General features: G+C 39.3%; 1 protein-coding gene and 1 pseudogene across 6 annotated transcripts in view; both read left to right on the top strand.

The window, feature by feature from the left end:
- Positions 1-15,107, top strand: part of UNC13B (unc-13 homolog B) — a 233,197-nt gene that overhangs the window by 28,493 nt on the left and 189,597 nt on the right. The window lies entirely within an intron of this gene.
- Positions 3,843-3,922, top strand: LOC123953719 (annotated as a pseudogene).

The following is a 15,107-nucleotide window of genomic DNA, read 5'->3' as shown; positions in this document are numbered from 1 at the left end:
GTTTCAGATATCACTGTTTTAAGTCCGAGACCTTGGACAAGTTACTTAACATTTCTGTTTTAGTTAATCTGTAAAGTGGAAATTGTACACTCTATGGCAGCATTTTTTCGAACTGTAGGCCTGATTCATTAGTTCTGAAATAAGTTTAGCCGGTGAAAGGAAAAAAAGATACATAAACAAAGAGTTGCATTTAATAAGGGAAAATGCTGTTTTGTGAGACTTTTGTTTCATAATTTATACATGTATATAATGCATATGTGGGTAAGCATGTGGGAACTTTGTTGCATTGTAAGATATATTGTAAGCTATATTTCTTACCATAAACATTTAAAAAATATTTTCCTATACGGTCATTAGGATTAAGTGCCTAACATAGATAGACACTGAGAGAAAGATGGAGAAATCGTATTGGAGATTTTGGCTTTCTTGTATTTTGTTGTGTTTATACAGATTTAGTCTGTTCCAAGAGCTATAAAATAAAAAAACTGGATTGTTACTTCAAATTTAGAAAATTACTTGACAGAAAGGTTTTGGGAACTCATACATGGTGGGTGGGAGTGTAAGTTTCTGTGACCACTTGGAGTGCAATTGGGGCAATGCCTAGAAAAGGTGAAGATAAGACTATGCTATAGCCTAGTGATTTCAATTCTTACGGTTGTGTCAAGGGAGACATGCAGGAGGATGTTGATTGCTGCATTGTTTGTAATGGCAAGAACTTAAACATCTTTTTTTTTTTTTTGAGGGGAAGCTCTGGGAACACTTCTTCTTCTTCTTCTTTTTTTTTTTAAGATTTTATTCGTTTATTTGAGAGAGAGAGTGAGAAAGAGCATGAGAGAGGAGGTCAGAAGGAGAAGCAGGCTCCCTGCAGAGCTGGGAGTCTGATGTGGGACTCGATCCTGGGACTCTGGGATCATGACCTGAGCTGAAGGCAGTGGCTTAACCAACTGAGCCACTCAGGGGCCCCAAGAACTTAAACATCTTAAAAGTCCCATGCGTGCTGTGTTAATCAAATGTGGATAATGTGATGTGTTAATCAAATGAAATGCTAAACTTAAATAAGTTAAAAGAATACAAAAAAATACACTGAACTTTATTTATCAATAATGATTGACTTCATATCAAAATGGGTAGAAAAGCAAGTTGCAGACAGATTATAGTATGACATTATATATATATATATATTTTTTAATTTTTTTGGTAAAGATTCATCTATCAGAGAGAGAGAAAGAGTGTGAGAGTGTTCATGACTAGGGGGGCAGAGGCAGAGGGAAAGGGAGAGAAAATCCAAAGCCAGCTTCACAGTGAGCATGAAGCCCTATGAAGTGCTTGATCCCACGGCCCTGAGCAGAAACCCGAGTTGGACACCTAACCGACTGTGCCACCCAGTTTCCCCAACACCATATATTTAACACTTAAAATCATTGAAAAACAGTACCATATATTGTTTATGGATACAAATATAAAAATTTGGACTGGAATGATACATATTAGTGTCAGGATGATGGATACTTAAAGGGAGGGAAGGAAGGGGATTAAGTAGGGATTTTAGTTGTATCTGTAATAAATCTGTAATAAATATTGGAGAGAAAAAAAAATCTGAATCAAATATGGCAAAATAATGGTCTGGCCAGTCTTAAATCTTTTTTGTTTTTTATTGTATGTTTTAAATATTGAAATAAAAACCACAGTTCCTTAAAAAATTTAGTACCCAAGGGGCACCTGGGTGGCTCAGTAGGTTGAAGCCTCTGCCTTTAGCTCGGGTCATGATCTCAGGGTCCTGGGATCGAGTCCCTCATCAGGCTCTCTCTGCTCAGTGGGGAGCCTGCTTCCCTTCCTCTCTCTCTGCCTGCCTCTGCCTACTTGTGATCTCTGTCTGTCAAATAAATAAAATATAAAAAAAAATTTAGTACCCAATTCATGACACTGATAAAACACTCAGTGATATCTATTAAAAATAGCACATTGTTTTATGGTCTAGAGAATAATGAGTTTTTTTTTTAATATTTTATTTATTTATTTGACAGAGAGGTCACAAGTAGGCAGAGAGGCAGGCAGAGAGAGAGGGAGAAACAGGCTCCCCACTGAGCAGAGAGCCCGATGTGGGGCTCGATCCCAGGACCCTAAGATCATGACCTGAGCCGAAGGCAGAGGCTTAAACCACTGAGCCACCCAGGCGCCCCGAGAATAATGAGTTTTCTACAAACGTGGGCTTAACCTACTTAGGTGATCTTCTAGGCTTTCCAGTAAGATCTTTCCACCTACTTCCCTCCCTCCCTCTCTCCCTTCCTTTCTTCCTCTTAGATTTTATTCATTTGAGAGAGAGAGAGCACACACGAGTGCATGAACTGGGGGGAGAGGGAGAGGGAGAAGCAAACTCCCTACTGAGCAGGGAGTCTGACACAGGGCTCTATCCCAGGACCCTGACCTGAGCTGAAGGCAAATAAATGCTTAACCAGCTGAGCTACCCGGGTGCCCCTCTAGTAAGATTTTAGTTCAATGTAGACTTAGGTAAAAATATATCAAGTAGAATTAGTGGATGTATTTCTATGATAAGGAACCAAAGCTTCAACCTAGACATATTTCTTTGTATGAATCTATCTCCTTCCTGTGCATGTTATTTGCCCATTGCTCTACAAGCATGAGTCACAGTATTTGTGATTACCCTTAAGAGGCTCCTGCAGTTCTTCAGATAGACTTTTGTTATAGTTATGCTTCAGTATGTCTTGGCTCCTGCCTTTACTGTGTTACATATGTCATTTGCTACATCATCATAAAGCAATTTCTTGACGATCCTGGTTAACTACTTGTAGTACTTACTCAAAGATCTGTTGTGCCAAGCATTATAAGGCTGCATTATAGATTCTCAGTATGTTCTAGTCCAGTGCTGTTGAATAGAACTTTCTGCAATGATGATAATGTTCCATGTTGTTGCTCTTTCAGTATGGTGGCCGCTAGTCAGATGAAGCTATCCAGCTTCCTTTGTCTTGAACATTTCTGTGCTCTCCATCTAGATGCTTTTTACTGTATTAGGGGATGTAAGAGAGATACATCCAGCAGATGATTCAGGTTAATAAACACTCTTTCTTCTAAACCAAGGCATCTACCTTGATTCTTTTTAATTTAATTTTTTTTTAAAGATGTTTATTTATTTATTTGACAGACAGAGATCACAAGTAGGCAGAGAGGCAGGCAGAGAGAGAGAGGGGAGGAAGCAGGCCCCCGCGGAGCAGAGAGCCCAATGCAGGGCTTGATCCCGGGAACACCACCCGAGCCGAAGGCAGAGGCTTTAACCCACTGAACCACCCAGGCACCTCTCTACCTTGATTCTTTATCTGCTTTCCTTTTCCAGTGAGGAAAGTAGGTATCTGAGGAAATCTCAGTATTCACAGGTCCAGGCCCAAGTACCTACTTGATTATTTGTTTCTGGCCCTAGAACTGCATAAATCCTATGGGCCACAGGGGTTTCCTAAAGAGAAGGCATTATTGGTACTGTGTCAAAAGAGTACAGAGATGAGAAAATAACCACTCTGGTCTCATAATTTTGTAATTCTTTTAGTCTGCTTATTTAGATTTAGAGAAGCAGTATCAATCATCAGATTGGCAGGAGTGAGGCCAACAGACACATAAAAAGATGCTCATCATCACATATCAGGGAAATGCAAATCAAAACCACAATGAGATCTCACTTCACACCTGTCAAAATGGCTAAATTCAAAAACCCAAATAGCAGGTGTTGGCGAGGACATGGGCAAAAAAAGGAACCTTATACTGTTGGCAGGAATGCAAACTGGTACAGCTACTCTGGAAGACACTACGTAAGTTTTTCAAAAATGTTAAAAATAAAGACTATACTTTCAGGGATCATTTCTATAGTTTGTTACTAGAGAAGTTTCTTTGAACGTGTAGAATACCCCAAAAAGTTAAAAATAAACTACTCTGTGATGCAGCAATTCCACTACTGGGTATTTACCCAAATAATACAGAAACGCTAATTCAAAGGGATACATGCACCTCATGTTTATAGCAGCATTATTTACAGTAGCCAACATATAAAAATAACCCAAGTGTCCAGCGAAGAGTGGGTAAAGAAGATGTGGTATTTGACAGAGAGACAGGTATTTGACAGCCATAAAAAATAAAATCTTAACATATTAACAACACAGATAGAACTAGAGAGTATAATGTGAAATGAAAGAAGTTAGAGAAAGACAAATACCATATGGTTCCACTTATATGTGGAATTTCAGAAACAAAGGATCAAAGGGAAAAAAGATAAACCAAGCAACAGGCTCTTAACTATAGAGGACAAACTGATGGTTACCAGAGGGAGGTGGTGGGGAAGGGTTGGGTGAAACAGGTGATGGGGATTAAGGAGTGCACTTGTGATGAGCATTGGGTGATGTATGAAAGTATTGAATCACTATATTTTACACCTGAAACTTAATATGTAACACTATATTAACCAACTGGAATTAAAATAAAAACTATAAATAAATAAATAAATAAATAAATAAATAAATAAAAGGAGGGGCGTCTGGGTGGCTCAGTTGGTTAAGTGTCTGCCTTTGGCTCAGGTCAATGATTTCAGGGGCCTGCAATCTAGCCCCACATTGGGCTCTCTGCTTAGTGGGGAGTCAGCTTCTCTCTGTCTCTGTCAGATACATAAAATCTTAAAAAAAAAAAAAAAAGAGTAAAAGTACAAGAAATTGTAGGAATGAGTTGAATACCTGAAAATATGAAATGAAAGGAGCCAAGGAACCCAGTTACAAGTTGGGAAGTTAAGTTTAAGATGGGTCTAGCATATAATTCAGGACTGAGTTGAAATATCAGGTCCTTTGCTGGTTTTTTGTTTGCATTTTTTTTTTTTTGCAGATTTATTTTGTTTTATTTTTTAAAAATACTTTATTTATTTGACAGAGAGATAGAGAGCACATGTAGGCAGAGCAGCGGAGTCAGAGGGTTAAGGAGAAGCAGACTCTCCCCTGAGTAGGGAGCCCGATGCAGGGCTGGATCCTAGGACCCTGGGATCATGACCTGAGCTGCAGGCAGATGCTTCGCTGATTGAGTCATCCAGGCACCTCAGATTTATTTATTTTACAGAGAGCATGTGAGTGGGGGGTGGGCAGAGAGAGAGAATCTCAAACAGATTCCCTGCTGGGCGCAGAGCCCGAGGCAGGGCTCCATCTCACAACCATGAGATTATGACCTGAGCCAAAATCAGGAGCCACCCAGGCATCCCCCTTTGCTGGTTTTTTGTTTTGTTTTGCTTTGTTTTCATTTTTTGTTGGATTTCAAAATAAAAAGAGTTGACTATAGGAGCCCTTCGTGGGCCCGGATGCTAATTAAATTGTTGTTTTGATACTGAAACTGGAGGAAGAATGTTCTTCAGCTGTGATAGTTAGAGTCAAACAGAATCTGGGCATCAATAGCACACTGTCTGGTGCTGTCATTGCCTTACTAGATTCTGAGATCCTTGAGGGCAGAGACAGTATCATTATCTTTCTTACTCTGTTATGTGGCACATTGCCTGATAGTGGGCACTCGATATTGAAGGAATGAAAAATGAAGAAGGAAAATGGAAAAACATCTCTGTATCAGTCTGTTAATGCTCATCTTTTCTGCCTTGGCTCTAGAAACAAATTCATAATCCTTTACAGAATTTATTTTCACAGATCTTTCTTAACCATCCCTGCCTCTACTACATTAATGCACATTAAGTCACTATCATCTCTTGTCTGGACTACTGAAATAGCTTTCTAATGTATCTTTTTTCTTTCATTTGTGCACCCCCTTTTTTAATAGATTTTATTAATTTGAGAGAGAGCGTGAGTGAGCACAAGCAGGGGGAGCAGCAGAGGGAGAGAGAGAAGCAGACTCCCCACTGAGCAGGGAGCTCAACATGGAGCTCAATCTCAGGACCCTGTGATGACCTGAGCCTAAGGCAGCCACTTAACCAATTGAGCCTCCCAGGTGCCCCTCATTTGTGCTTATTTGGGGTATATTCTCCAAACAATAGTCAGAGCTATCTTCTAAAAATATAAATCGGATCATGTCGCCTGTCTACCCCGATCTTTCAGTGACTTCTCATTATATATCTTCCACTTTTAAAATCTGTTCTAGGGGCACCTGGGTGGCTCAGTGGGTTAAAGCCTCTGCTTTCGGCTCAGGTCATGATCCCAGGGTCCTGGGATGGAGCCCCGCATCGAGCTCTCTGCTCAGCGGGGAGCCCGCTTCCTCCTTTCTCTCTGCCTGCCTCTCTGCCTACTTGTGATCTCTGTCTGTCAAATAAATAAAATCTTTAAAAAAAAGTAAAATCTGTTCTATTTACTGAATTAGAAGAACTGATATTCTGATACTGAAGGATTCTTGTATAAAGTGTTTCTATTCCCCATCTCCTCCCTCCCACTCCAAAAATATACCTGGAAAAACAACATTGCCAGGCAGAAAAGCTTCAGAAGAGCTTCAAAACAAGTATGTTTTAAGACTCAAGATCCAATTAAAATATGAATGGGAACGTTCTTCTACCTCTTTAACCACCTCATCCAGTTCCTCCCGGAGGGTTTCTAATATATACACAGGACAGGCACCTACTGAGCCTTCCTTTCTCTAGGTCTGAAGGAAGAAATAATTACTAAATTCCTTAAGCCTTTTCCACTCAAAATGAAGGAATCTAACAAGGATACGTATCTGTACTATCCAGGCCATGAGAATGGCAGTCTACCGTATTGATTAAGAGTACAGGTAGATCTTAAATTCAGATTGCCTGAATTTGAGTCCCAGCTCTTTTACTATATAACTTTGGGCAAATTGTTTAAACCCCTCTAAGACCCAGTTTCCTTATCTATAACATGGAAATAATACTGCTGCTTATCTGAAAGTTCTGTAGGGATTAAGAGAGCATTTAAGAGATTAAGTACAGTTAGTGTGTTTTTAAAAAATGTTAGTTGTAGTTATTGTTTTTGCAGTTTTCACTATTACCACTATAATCCTACTCATTCCAAGGACGTGTTGTATTTATTTCTGTTATAGTATATGTGTTGTAACTTTCTATTTCTACATTTATTTTCCCACACATTTTAAGAGGCTCATTTTAAAATTTGTGTTCCACAGTGCCTAGTATACTTTTTAAAAAAAGATTTTATTTATATATTTGTGGGAGAGGGAGAGCACAAGCAGGGGGAGCTAGCAGGCAGACGGAGAGGGAGAACCAGTCTCTCTGCTGAGCAAGGAGCCCAATGCAGGACTCGATCCTGGGACCCTGGGGTCCTGACCTGAGCCAAAGGCACATGCTTAACCCACTGAGCCACCCAGGCATCCCATGCCTAGTATACTTAACATGCCATCTATATTTGGATTAATCTGAATAAGACTAACATTTGAGTTCCTCTAAATTAGTGGACTTTTGTACAGAGTACACAGACTTACAAAGGACTGATAAAAAAAAGCAAGCTTTAATATTGCCTACTGAGATCTAGTGGGGAAGAAAGGGATAATTCCTTTGCTAAATACAAAAATTGAGAGTCACATATTTTTGCTATCTACCGACATCAAAGAAAGATGGGTAGGTTTCTTTTGTCAGCCTTTGGGTCCCCAAAGAACCTGAGCCCTTCAACCACCTGTTCCATTGTCTATAGTTGTCCCAATGAAATGGCCATTGGTACCTTTGTTTTATGGAGCTAACTACATGTGGTCTAGACTCTTTTAATATGTCCAGGCATTCAGGGACTGGGCACAGATAATCCCTTGCTTCTTGAAAAATACAGAAGTAAAAAGCCAATCATATATGTTATATGTAGCATTGACACCTAAACTCAAAATTGCTTTACTATAATTAGATTGCATCAACCAATTTTATATGTAAGGCCCACAGATTTCTAATTACTTTAGGGAATTGTTAGTTGGGTTACTAAAGAAAGTCTTGTGGCAAAAAGGCATTTATGTTATTTGGAAGAGTGTTATAGGTTCCAAAAAAAGGAATTGTTTCAGGCACTTCTTTTTTTTTTTTTTTTTAATTTATATTTATTTATTTATTTATTTATTTATTTATTTTTATTTGTTTATTTACAGCATAACAGTGTTCATTGTTTTGGCATCCCACCCAGTGCTCCATGCAGTACGTGCCCTCCCTATTACCCACCACCTGGTTCCTCAACCTCCCACCCCACCCCACCCCACCCCCGGCCGCCCCTTCATAACCCTCTGGTTGTTTTTCAGAGTCCTTAGTTTCTCATGGCTCATCTCCCCTTCCAGTTTCCCTCAACTCCCTCTCCTCTCCATCTCCCCATGTCCTCCATGTTATTTGTCAGGCACTTCTTAGCAAAATTATACTCAACAAATTTTAGAGAAATGGTATGATGGGGAAAAAAAAAGAATCCTATCCTTAAAGAGCTTTTGCTCATTATTGGAGTTAAGATTTTGATATAAATAACAGCTGGGTGAGGGGAGAGAAAGAAAGCAAGAGGCACATAAAAACTGCTATGGGAATTTGGAACAAAGAGACAGTTATTTTTGACTGATAGTATTTGGGGAAAAAATTTGGAAGTTTAGTAAGAGTATTTGTGTTTGGTGTCAAAAAATGAGGAGTATTTTGAACATGTGGAAATGAAGTATACCGTGACTGTCCTTATTAAGGACAGGAGTCATATTAATAATATGTAATCTACTTCTTGGCTATTATTTTTTAAAAAGATTTGTTCCTTTATTTTAGAGAACGTGCGTGCAGGGGGTAGGAGCAGAGGGAGAGGGAGAGAATCCCAAGCAGACTCCCTGCTGAGCACAGAGTCCAGTGTGGGGGCTTGATCTCACAACCCTGAGATTTTGACTTAAGCCTCCATTAAGAGTAGGAAGTTCAACTGACTGAGCCACTCAGGTGCCCTCTTCTTGGCCATTTTTGATATGAGTATATTTTGATAGGAGATTATGAGTATGAGTACTCATCGTAATAGCTGACATTTATTGATTACCTATTCTATGCCAGAATCTGTTCTAAGCGCTTGACATTTATTAACTCAGTTTTCACGTACCTGTTATCTTTATTTTAAAGGAAATGAGACATGAGGCCCCGACAGGTTAAGTAATTAACTTGCCCAAGATCATACAGTAATAAATGGAAGTAGCTTGGGTTCCAACCTCTGTAGTCAGATTCTAGGACCAACCACAACTGACTATTAAGCTGGATGTTTTTTTTCTCTCTCTCTTTTAATGATTTTATTTACTTATAGGAGAGAGAGCAGGGTAGGAACAGAGGGAGAAGAATAGCAGATCCCACATTGAGTGCATAGCTTGATGCAGGGCTTGATCTCAGGATTCTGAGGTAATGACCTGAGCTAAAACCAAGAGTTGGATGCTCAATCTACTGAGCACCCCAGGTGCCTCTAAATATTTTCTCTTTATAATCTGTTTTTTTCCCTGCCTTTTTCTTTCCTGGTAGATGTTGCTTTAAAAAAAAAATATATGTATATATATACATATATATATATATATTTTTTTTTTTTTTATCAAATTTACATGTGCATATAATTTAAACAGCCAATCAGGGGCGCTTGGGTGGCTCAGTGGGTTAAGCCTCTGCCTTTGGCTCAGGTCATGATCTCAGGGTCCTGGGATTAAGCCCTGCATTGGGCCCTCTGCTTGGCAGGGAGCCTGCTTCTCCCTCTCTCTCTGCTTGCCTCTCTGCCTACTTGTGATCTCTCTGTCTGCCAAATAAATAAATAAAATCTTTTAAAAAAATAAACAGCCAATCAGTAAACATTATAAATTTTGTTAGGACAAACATCAGTCCCCCGCCTCCGTACCTGCCTTCCCTTCCCATTAGAAGTTTAAGTGTAGGCAAGGTATTGGAGGAGAAGCTGTACGTTCTCCACTCTCCCCTTGAGATAATTACTGCTTGCTTTCCTTATGCTTTACTTTACCTTGGGGTGTAGGGTGGCTGGCATTCAGTGCATCTCCAGTTCTATAAGGAGATGCCAGCCATGAGTTATAGCAGTTGCTCAGCTCTCCCAGTCTTTGACTTCCTGTTAAGAACTTCATCACCTTTTCCTTCATCTCTTTTCAAGTCCTCACTGTCTAGATACAGACTGCTATCCTCTCTAATCTTGTTGGGATTCTACAACAGCTTTTTTTTTTTTTTTTAAAGATTTTGTTTGTTTATTTTTGTGTGAGAGAGAGCAAGCGAGCACTAGCAGGAGAGTGGCAGGCAGAGATAGAGGAAGAAGCAGGCTCCCTGCTGAGCAGGGAGTCCTTTGCAGGACTGGATCCCAGCACCCTGGGATCATGGCCTGAGCCAAAGGCAGACGCTTAACTGAGCCACCCAGGTGTCCCTGCAACAGACTTCTTATTGGTCCTCAACTTGCCTTCCTCCAGTTTATTCTCTGTACTGTAGCCAGAATAAATTTTCTAAAATGTAAATCTGATCAGGGCACTACCCTGCTTAAAATCCCTCAGATTCCTAACGTGGTTTACAAGGCCCTTCATGGCTATCTCTGGCTTTCTCTTTAACTTTTGCTATTTCTTACCCTCATTCTTTAAGTTCTGATTATAATCAAACTACCAGTGATTCCTCAAATACACTTTTTTCCCCCCTCACCTTTGATGACACATCTAAAAGGAAAGATATGAAGAGAACTGTCAAATGTTCAGCCTAGCTTCATGAAAACCAGCAAAGCCACACACTAGGAATCAGTCTCTCTGAGTAGAGAGAACTTAAGAGTTTGGGAACTAAAAGGTTGGTCAGGAATGAATGCAATTCTAATAAACAGGTTATCTTGTTAACCCTTTAGCCTCAGGAATTTGTCAATATGGAGCAGAGACAGTGTTTTTTTTATTCTTTATTGCCCCCCCCCCCCCCCGCCGGCTCCTAATTTGTCCTTACTCCCAACTCTCAGACTTGTGTCTGTGAGTTACATTTCTTTCCCCTAAGTGGCTGATTGATTTGGTCAGTCATTGCCCCTTATAAATGTTTACTTTTGGTACAGTTTTTTTTTTTTTTTTTTCAGGACATTTGTTGAGCTGCTGCTCCTTTGTAGCCTTTGGCTTGAGAATCACCCTTGGTATAATCAAAGGAGGACAGGATGTTAGGGTTACGTTTTGGGCACAAGTACTTAAAAATGTGAAGAATTGCACTGGGCTGTTTTCCTTAGCTCAGGGCCAATGATGTATTTATTTTAGTGAGGCACCTAGAGCATAATGGGCTCCTTTTTCGTATGTGAATGGTAACTGGGTGGGCAGAGAGTTCCTTGCTTGTAATATTTTGTTGTTAGAAGCTGTAGATAGATGGTGCTTTTTTTCTTTTTTAAGATTTTATTTTTAAGACTGGTCGGTGGAGCATGTGACTCTTGATCTCGGGATTATAGTTTCGAACCCTGTGTTAGATGTAGAGATTACTTTAAAAAAATTAGTCTTAAAAAAATTTTTTTCCCTCATGTTTACCTCAGTATACTTACCTCACTGAGCTTCCTTTTCATTTTTGTCTGTCTCTTATCAAGCTTCCTTAGTATTTTAGTCTTTTGTTTTACCTTTTCTCCTATGACTCCATTAAAAAAATAATTAGAGGTTCTGGAATACTACCTAGAATCTTCTTTTTGCAATCCATAATTTCAAAAGTGTTTCTTTACCTTTGAATGTTATGTTCTTACCTGGCTTTAGAATCATTTCATGGTCTGTTTCTTTCTTTTTTTTTTTTTATGGTCTTTTAATTAATTTATTTATTTTTAATTTTTTTTTTAAAGATTTTATTTATTTATTTGGCAGACAGAGATCTCAAGTAGATGGAGAGGCAGGCAGAGAGAGAGAGAGGAGGAAGCAGTCTCCCCACCGAGTGGAGAGCCTGATGTAGGGCTTGATCCCAGGACCCCGGGACCACGACCTGAGCTGAAGGCAGAGGCTTTAACCCACTAAGCCATCCAGTCTCCCCTCATGGTCTTTTAAGAAACAGTTTAAATGGAGGCTCCTGGGTGGCTCAATCGGTTAAGCGTCTGACTCTTGATTTCCACTCAGGTCATGAGATCAAGCCATGCATTTGGCTCTATGCTGGGCTTGAGCCTGCTTAAAATTCTTTCTCTCCCTGTCTCTCTACCTTTCCCTCTCTAAAAACAAACAAAAACAATTTAATTGTTCTTTTTTTCTTTCCGTGAATAATGAGATTTTCATTCATATGTGGCTTTCCTCTCATCCCTCTCTCCCCCTCAAAACAGGCAAATGACTATTTCTTAGATGATGTCACTTCCATTTCCTCTTAGATTTTAACACAGGATCCTCATTGCCAGTTAAGTAATGTGGCAACCTCAAGGGAATGAGGAGGGGACCCTGGCTGCAAGGTACTCTTTTAGGGGAAACTTATCTTTTTGTAGGATTTTGTTTTTGGAAAAATTGCTATGTCATGTTCAGCTCTAATATGGCCACCCCACTGCCTTGTATGGCTCTGTTTCATGTAGCTACCTTTGCTACACTAGAAAATGGTTTGCCACTTGTGCAACTAACGTTCATGCCCCAGGCTTTCTGGTATAACTACCCTCAAATTCTGCCAAGTTGATCTCTAGGTGCTGTACCTCACCTTATGAGAGGAGGGTCCCTCCCACTGCTTTGGTAAGAATGTTCCTCCAATGCCAAGACCCTCTTTGAGCTCCTGTCCACAACTCTTCTCAAATCCTGCTAGTTTGCTACTTCCATGTGCATGGTATGTATCAGGAATTCCAAAAATCTTAAACATTTTGTACACTTCCTTAATTTCAGGCTTTCTCCTGTTTTGTGTGTCTTTGCTTATTTCAGTAAGAATTTATCAAGTGATTTATCAGGGCCAAGTAGGAGTCAGAATTGCATTCTCAGTCCATGGTCCCAAGAAGTCTTGCAAAGTACCTTTGATAAAGGAACTTTTTTCTTTTTAAAAAAGATTTTATTTATTTATTTGATAGAGACACAGCAAGAAGGGAATACAAGCAGAGGGAGTGGGAGAGGGAGAAGCAGGCTCCCCATTGAGCAGGGAGCCTGATGCTGGGCTCGATCCCAGTGCCCTGGGATCATGACCTGAGCCAAAGGCAGACGCTTAACGACTGAGCCACCCAGGCGCCCCAAGAAACTTTAAGAAAAAAAAGCTTTTATGTATTTCTTTGACAGAGAGAGTGCGCACACACAGGCAGGGGGAGTGGTGGGCAGAGGGAGAAGTAGGCTCAGCAGGGAGCCTGATGATGATGATGGTGATGATGGTGATGCGGTACTCCATCCCAGTACTCTGGGATCATGACCTGAGCTGAAGGCAGATGCTTAACCGACTGAGGCACCCAGGTGTCTTTTAAATACCAAATTTCATTTTCCCTCATAAAAATGAATAGCTTAAGACAGTGTAAAAAATAATTTATAAATGTGTGATTCATGGGAGAATGATTTAATACATAATGTGGTACTTAGAACATGATTATTTTAGGGAACCATTAAAAATGATAGTTGTAAAGACTGAATAGACATGAAAAAATATTTGCTATTACTTTAAGAGGAAAATGATTTTTCATTGTATAGTTTTCTTTTTAGAGTGTTCACCTTTGCTGGTTATTCATAAAGGAGGGGAAGGGAAAAAGGACATCTTGTTAGCCAGTCATAACAGGTAAGTCAACTCCTATAATCAGTTGACTGACAGAAGTCACAGTAGTGCAATTTTACGTCCAAGTATTTGACAAATGTAAAAGTATAATACAACAAAATATATAAATTAATAATTGCAGACATACATGTATACAGACATAAATATAAAATGTGTACTATGCCAGATTGAAAACAGCAGTGGGATTATTGTTTTTTGAGTAGGACAAGCTTGAACAAGGCAGGTTAGCCATTCCCTGTGTCTGAGGAACCAGGTCATCGGATGCAGAGTCAGTGTGAATAGGATTATTTCCTGTAATCTCAAGGGAGCCAGTTGTAGATTTGATTCTTCAGCAAGGTCAGAGAAACTCAAGAGCTGAAGTTAATGGTTTGAGGGTTAGGCACAGTGTATCTTCTCTTATTTCTGCTTTTTATTTATAAGGAGTTTGGGGCCAAATGCTCTTCCTGTGGACTCTCTCTTTAGTCCTGACTTCCAGAGTTTCCATGTTTGCTGGAGTATTAAAGGGCCTAAGTGTTCAATTATGACATTTTTTTTTAAACTACATAATAGTAGTGTGAAATTAGATGATAAAAGAGGATTGGAGCCCTTCCCAGTTTTGTCTGTGAGAATACTACTTTTAAATTAGTTTTGTAATTAGATAGATACCAAGTTTGTTTATCCATTTGTTTTTTTTTTAACGATGTGAGGAAATTGTTGATAGTGTAGAGTTGTATAATGTTTTATTTTAAATACATATTTAATGCTTTTCAAACTTTAAACCTTTCAGACTTCCAAATTAATACCTGTTTGTTTTAATAAGTGGACAATGTAAAGATATGTAAGGATTTAAAAACTTTAAAAAATTTGATAACCTTACATCTATCCCTGTCTCATTTCCTGAGGTAACTAACAGCCAACATGGCGTGTATCTTTCTACGCCTTTCTTATTCCTATTTGTAAGAAATATACAAGCATATATACATATATATATATATATATTTTTTTTAAGATTTTTATTTAGTTATTTGACAGAGATCACAAGTAGGCAGAGAGGCAGACAGGCAGGCAGTGGGGGGGAGGAGAAGCAGGCTCCCCACTGAGCAGAGAGCCTGATGTGGGGCTTGATCCCAGGAACCTGGGATCATGACCCCAGTGGAAGGCAGAGGCTTAACCTACTAAGCCATCCAGGCGCCTCTACATATATGTTTTTGTTTCCTTTTTTAAATAACGGGTTTTTTTGAGGTAATTCACATACTGTATAATTTATCCACTTAAAGTTTACAGGGCAGTGGTTTTTAGTATATTCAGAGTTGTGCAACCGTCAGTGCAATCAGTTCTAGAACATTATCACCCCAAAAGAAACACCTTACCCATCAGCAGTTTCTTTCACTTAATATAATGTTTTTGAAGTTTATTCAAGTTTTAGCTTTCATCAGTACTTTTATCCCTTTTATGGCTGAATGAGATTACATTGTTTGGATATACCGTATTTTGTTATCTGTTCATCTGTTAATAGATGTTTGGGTTGTTTCTGCTT

The sequence above is a fragment of the Meles meles genome, chromosome 11, assembly GCF_922984935.1.
Source record: "Meles meles chromosome 11, mMelMel3.1 paternal haplotype, whole genome shotgun sequence".
Lineage (NCBI taxonomy): Eukaryota > Metazoa > Chordata > Mammalia > Carnivora > Mustelidae > Meles > Meles meles.
The sequence above is the reverse complement of the archived record's forward strand: the minus strand, read 5'-3'. Positions and strand labels throughout refer to the sequence as shown.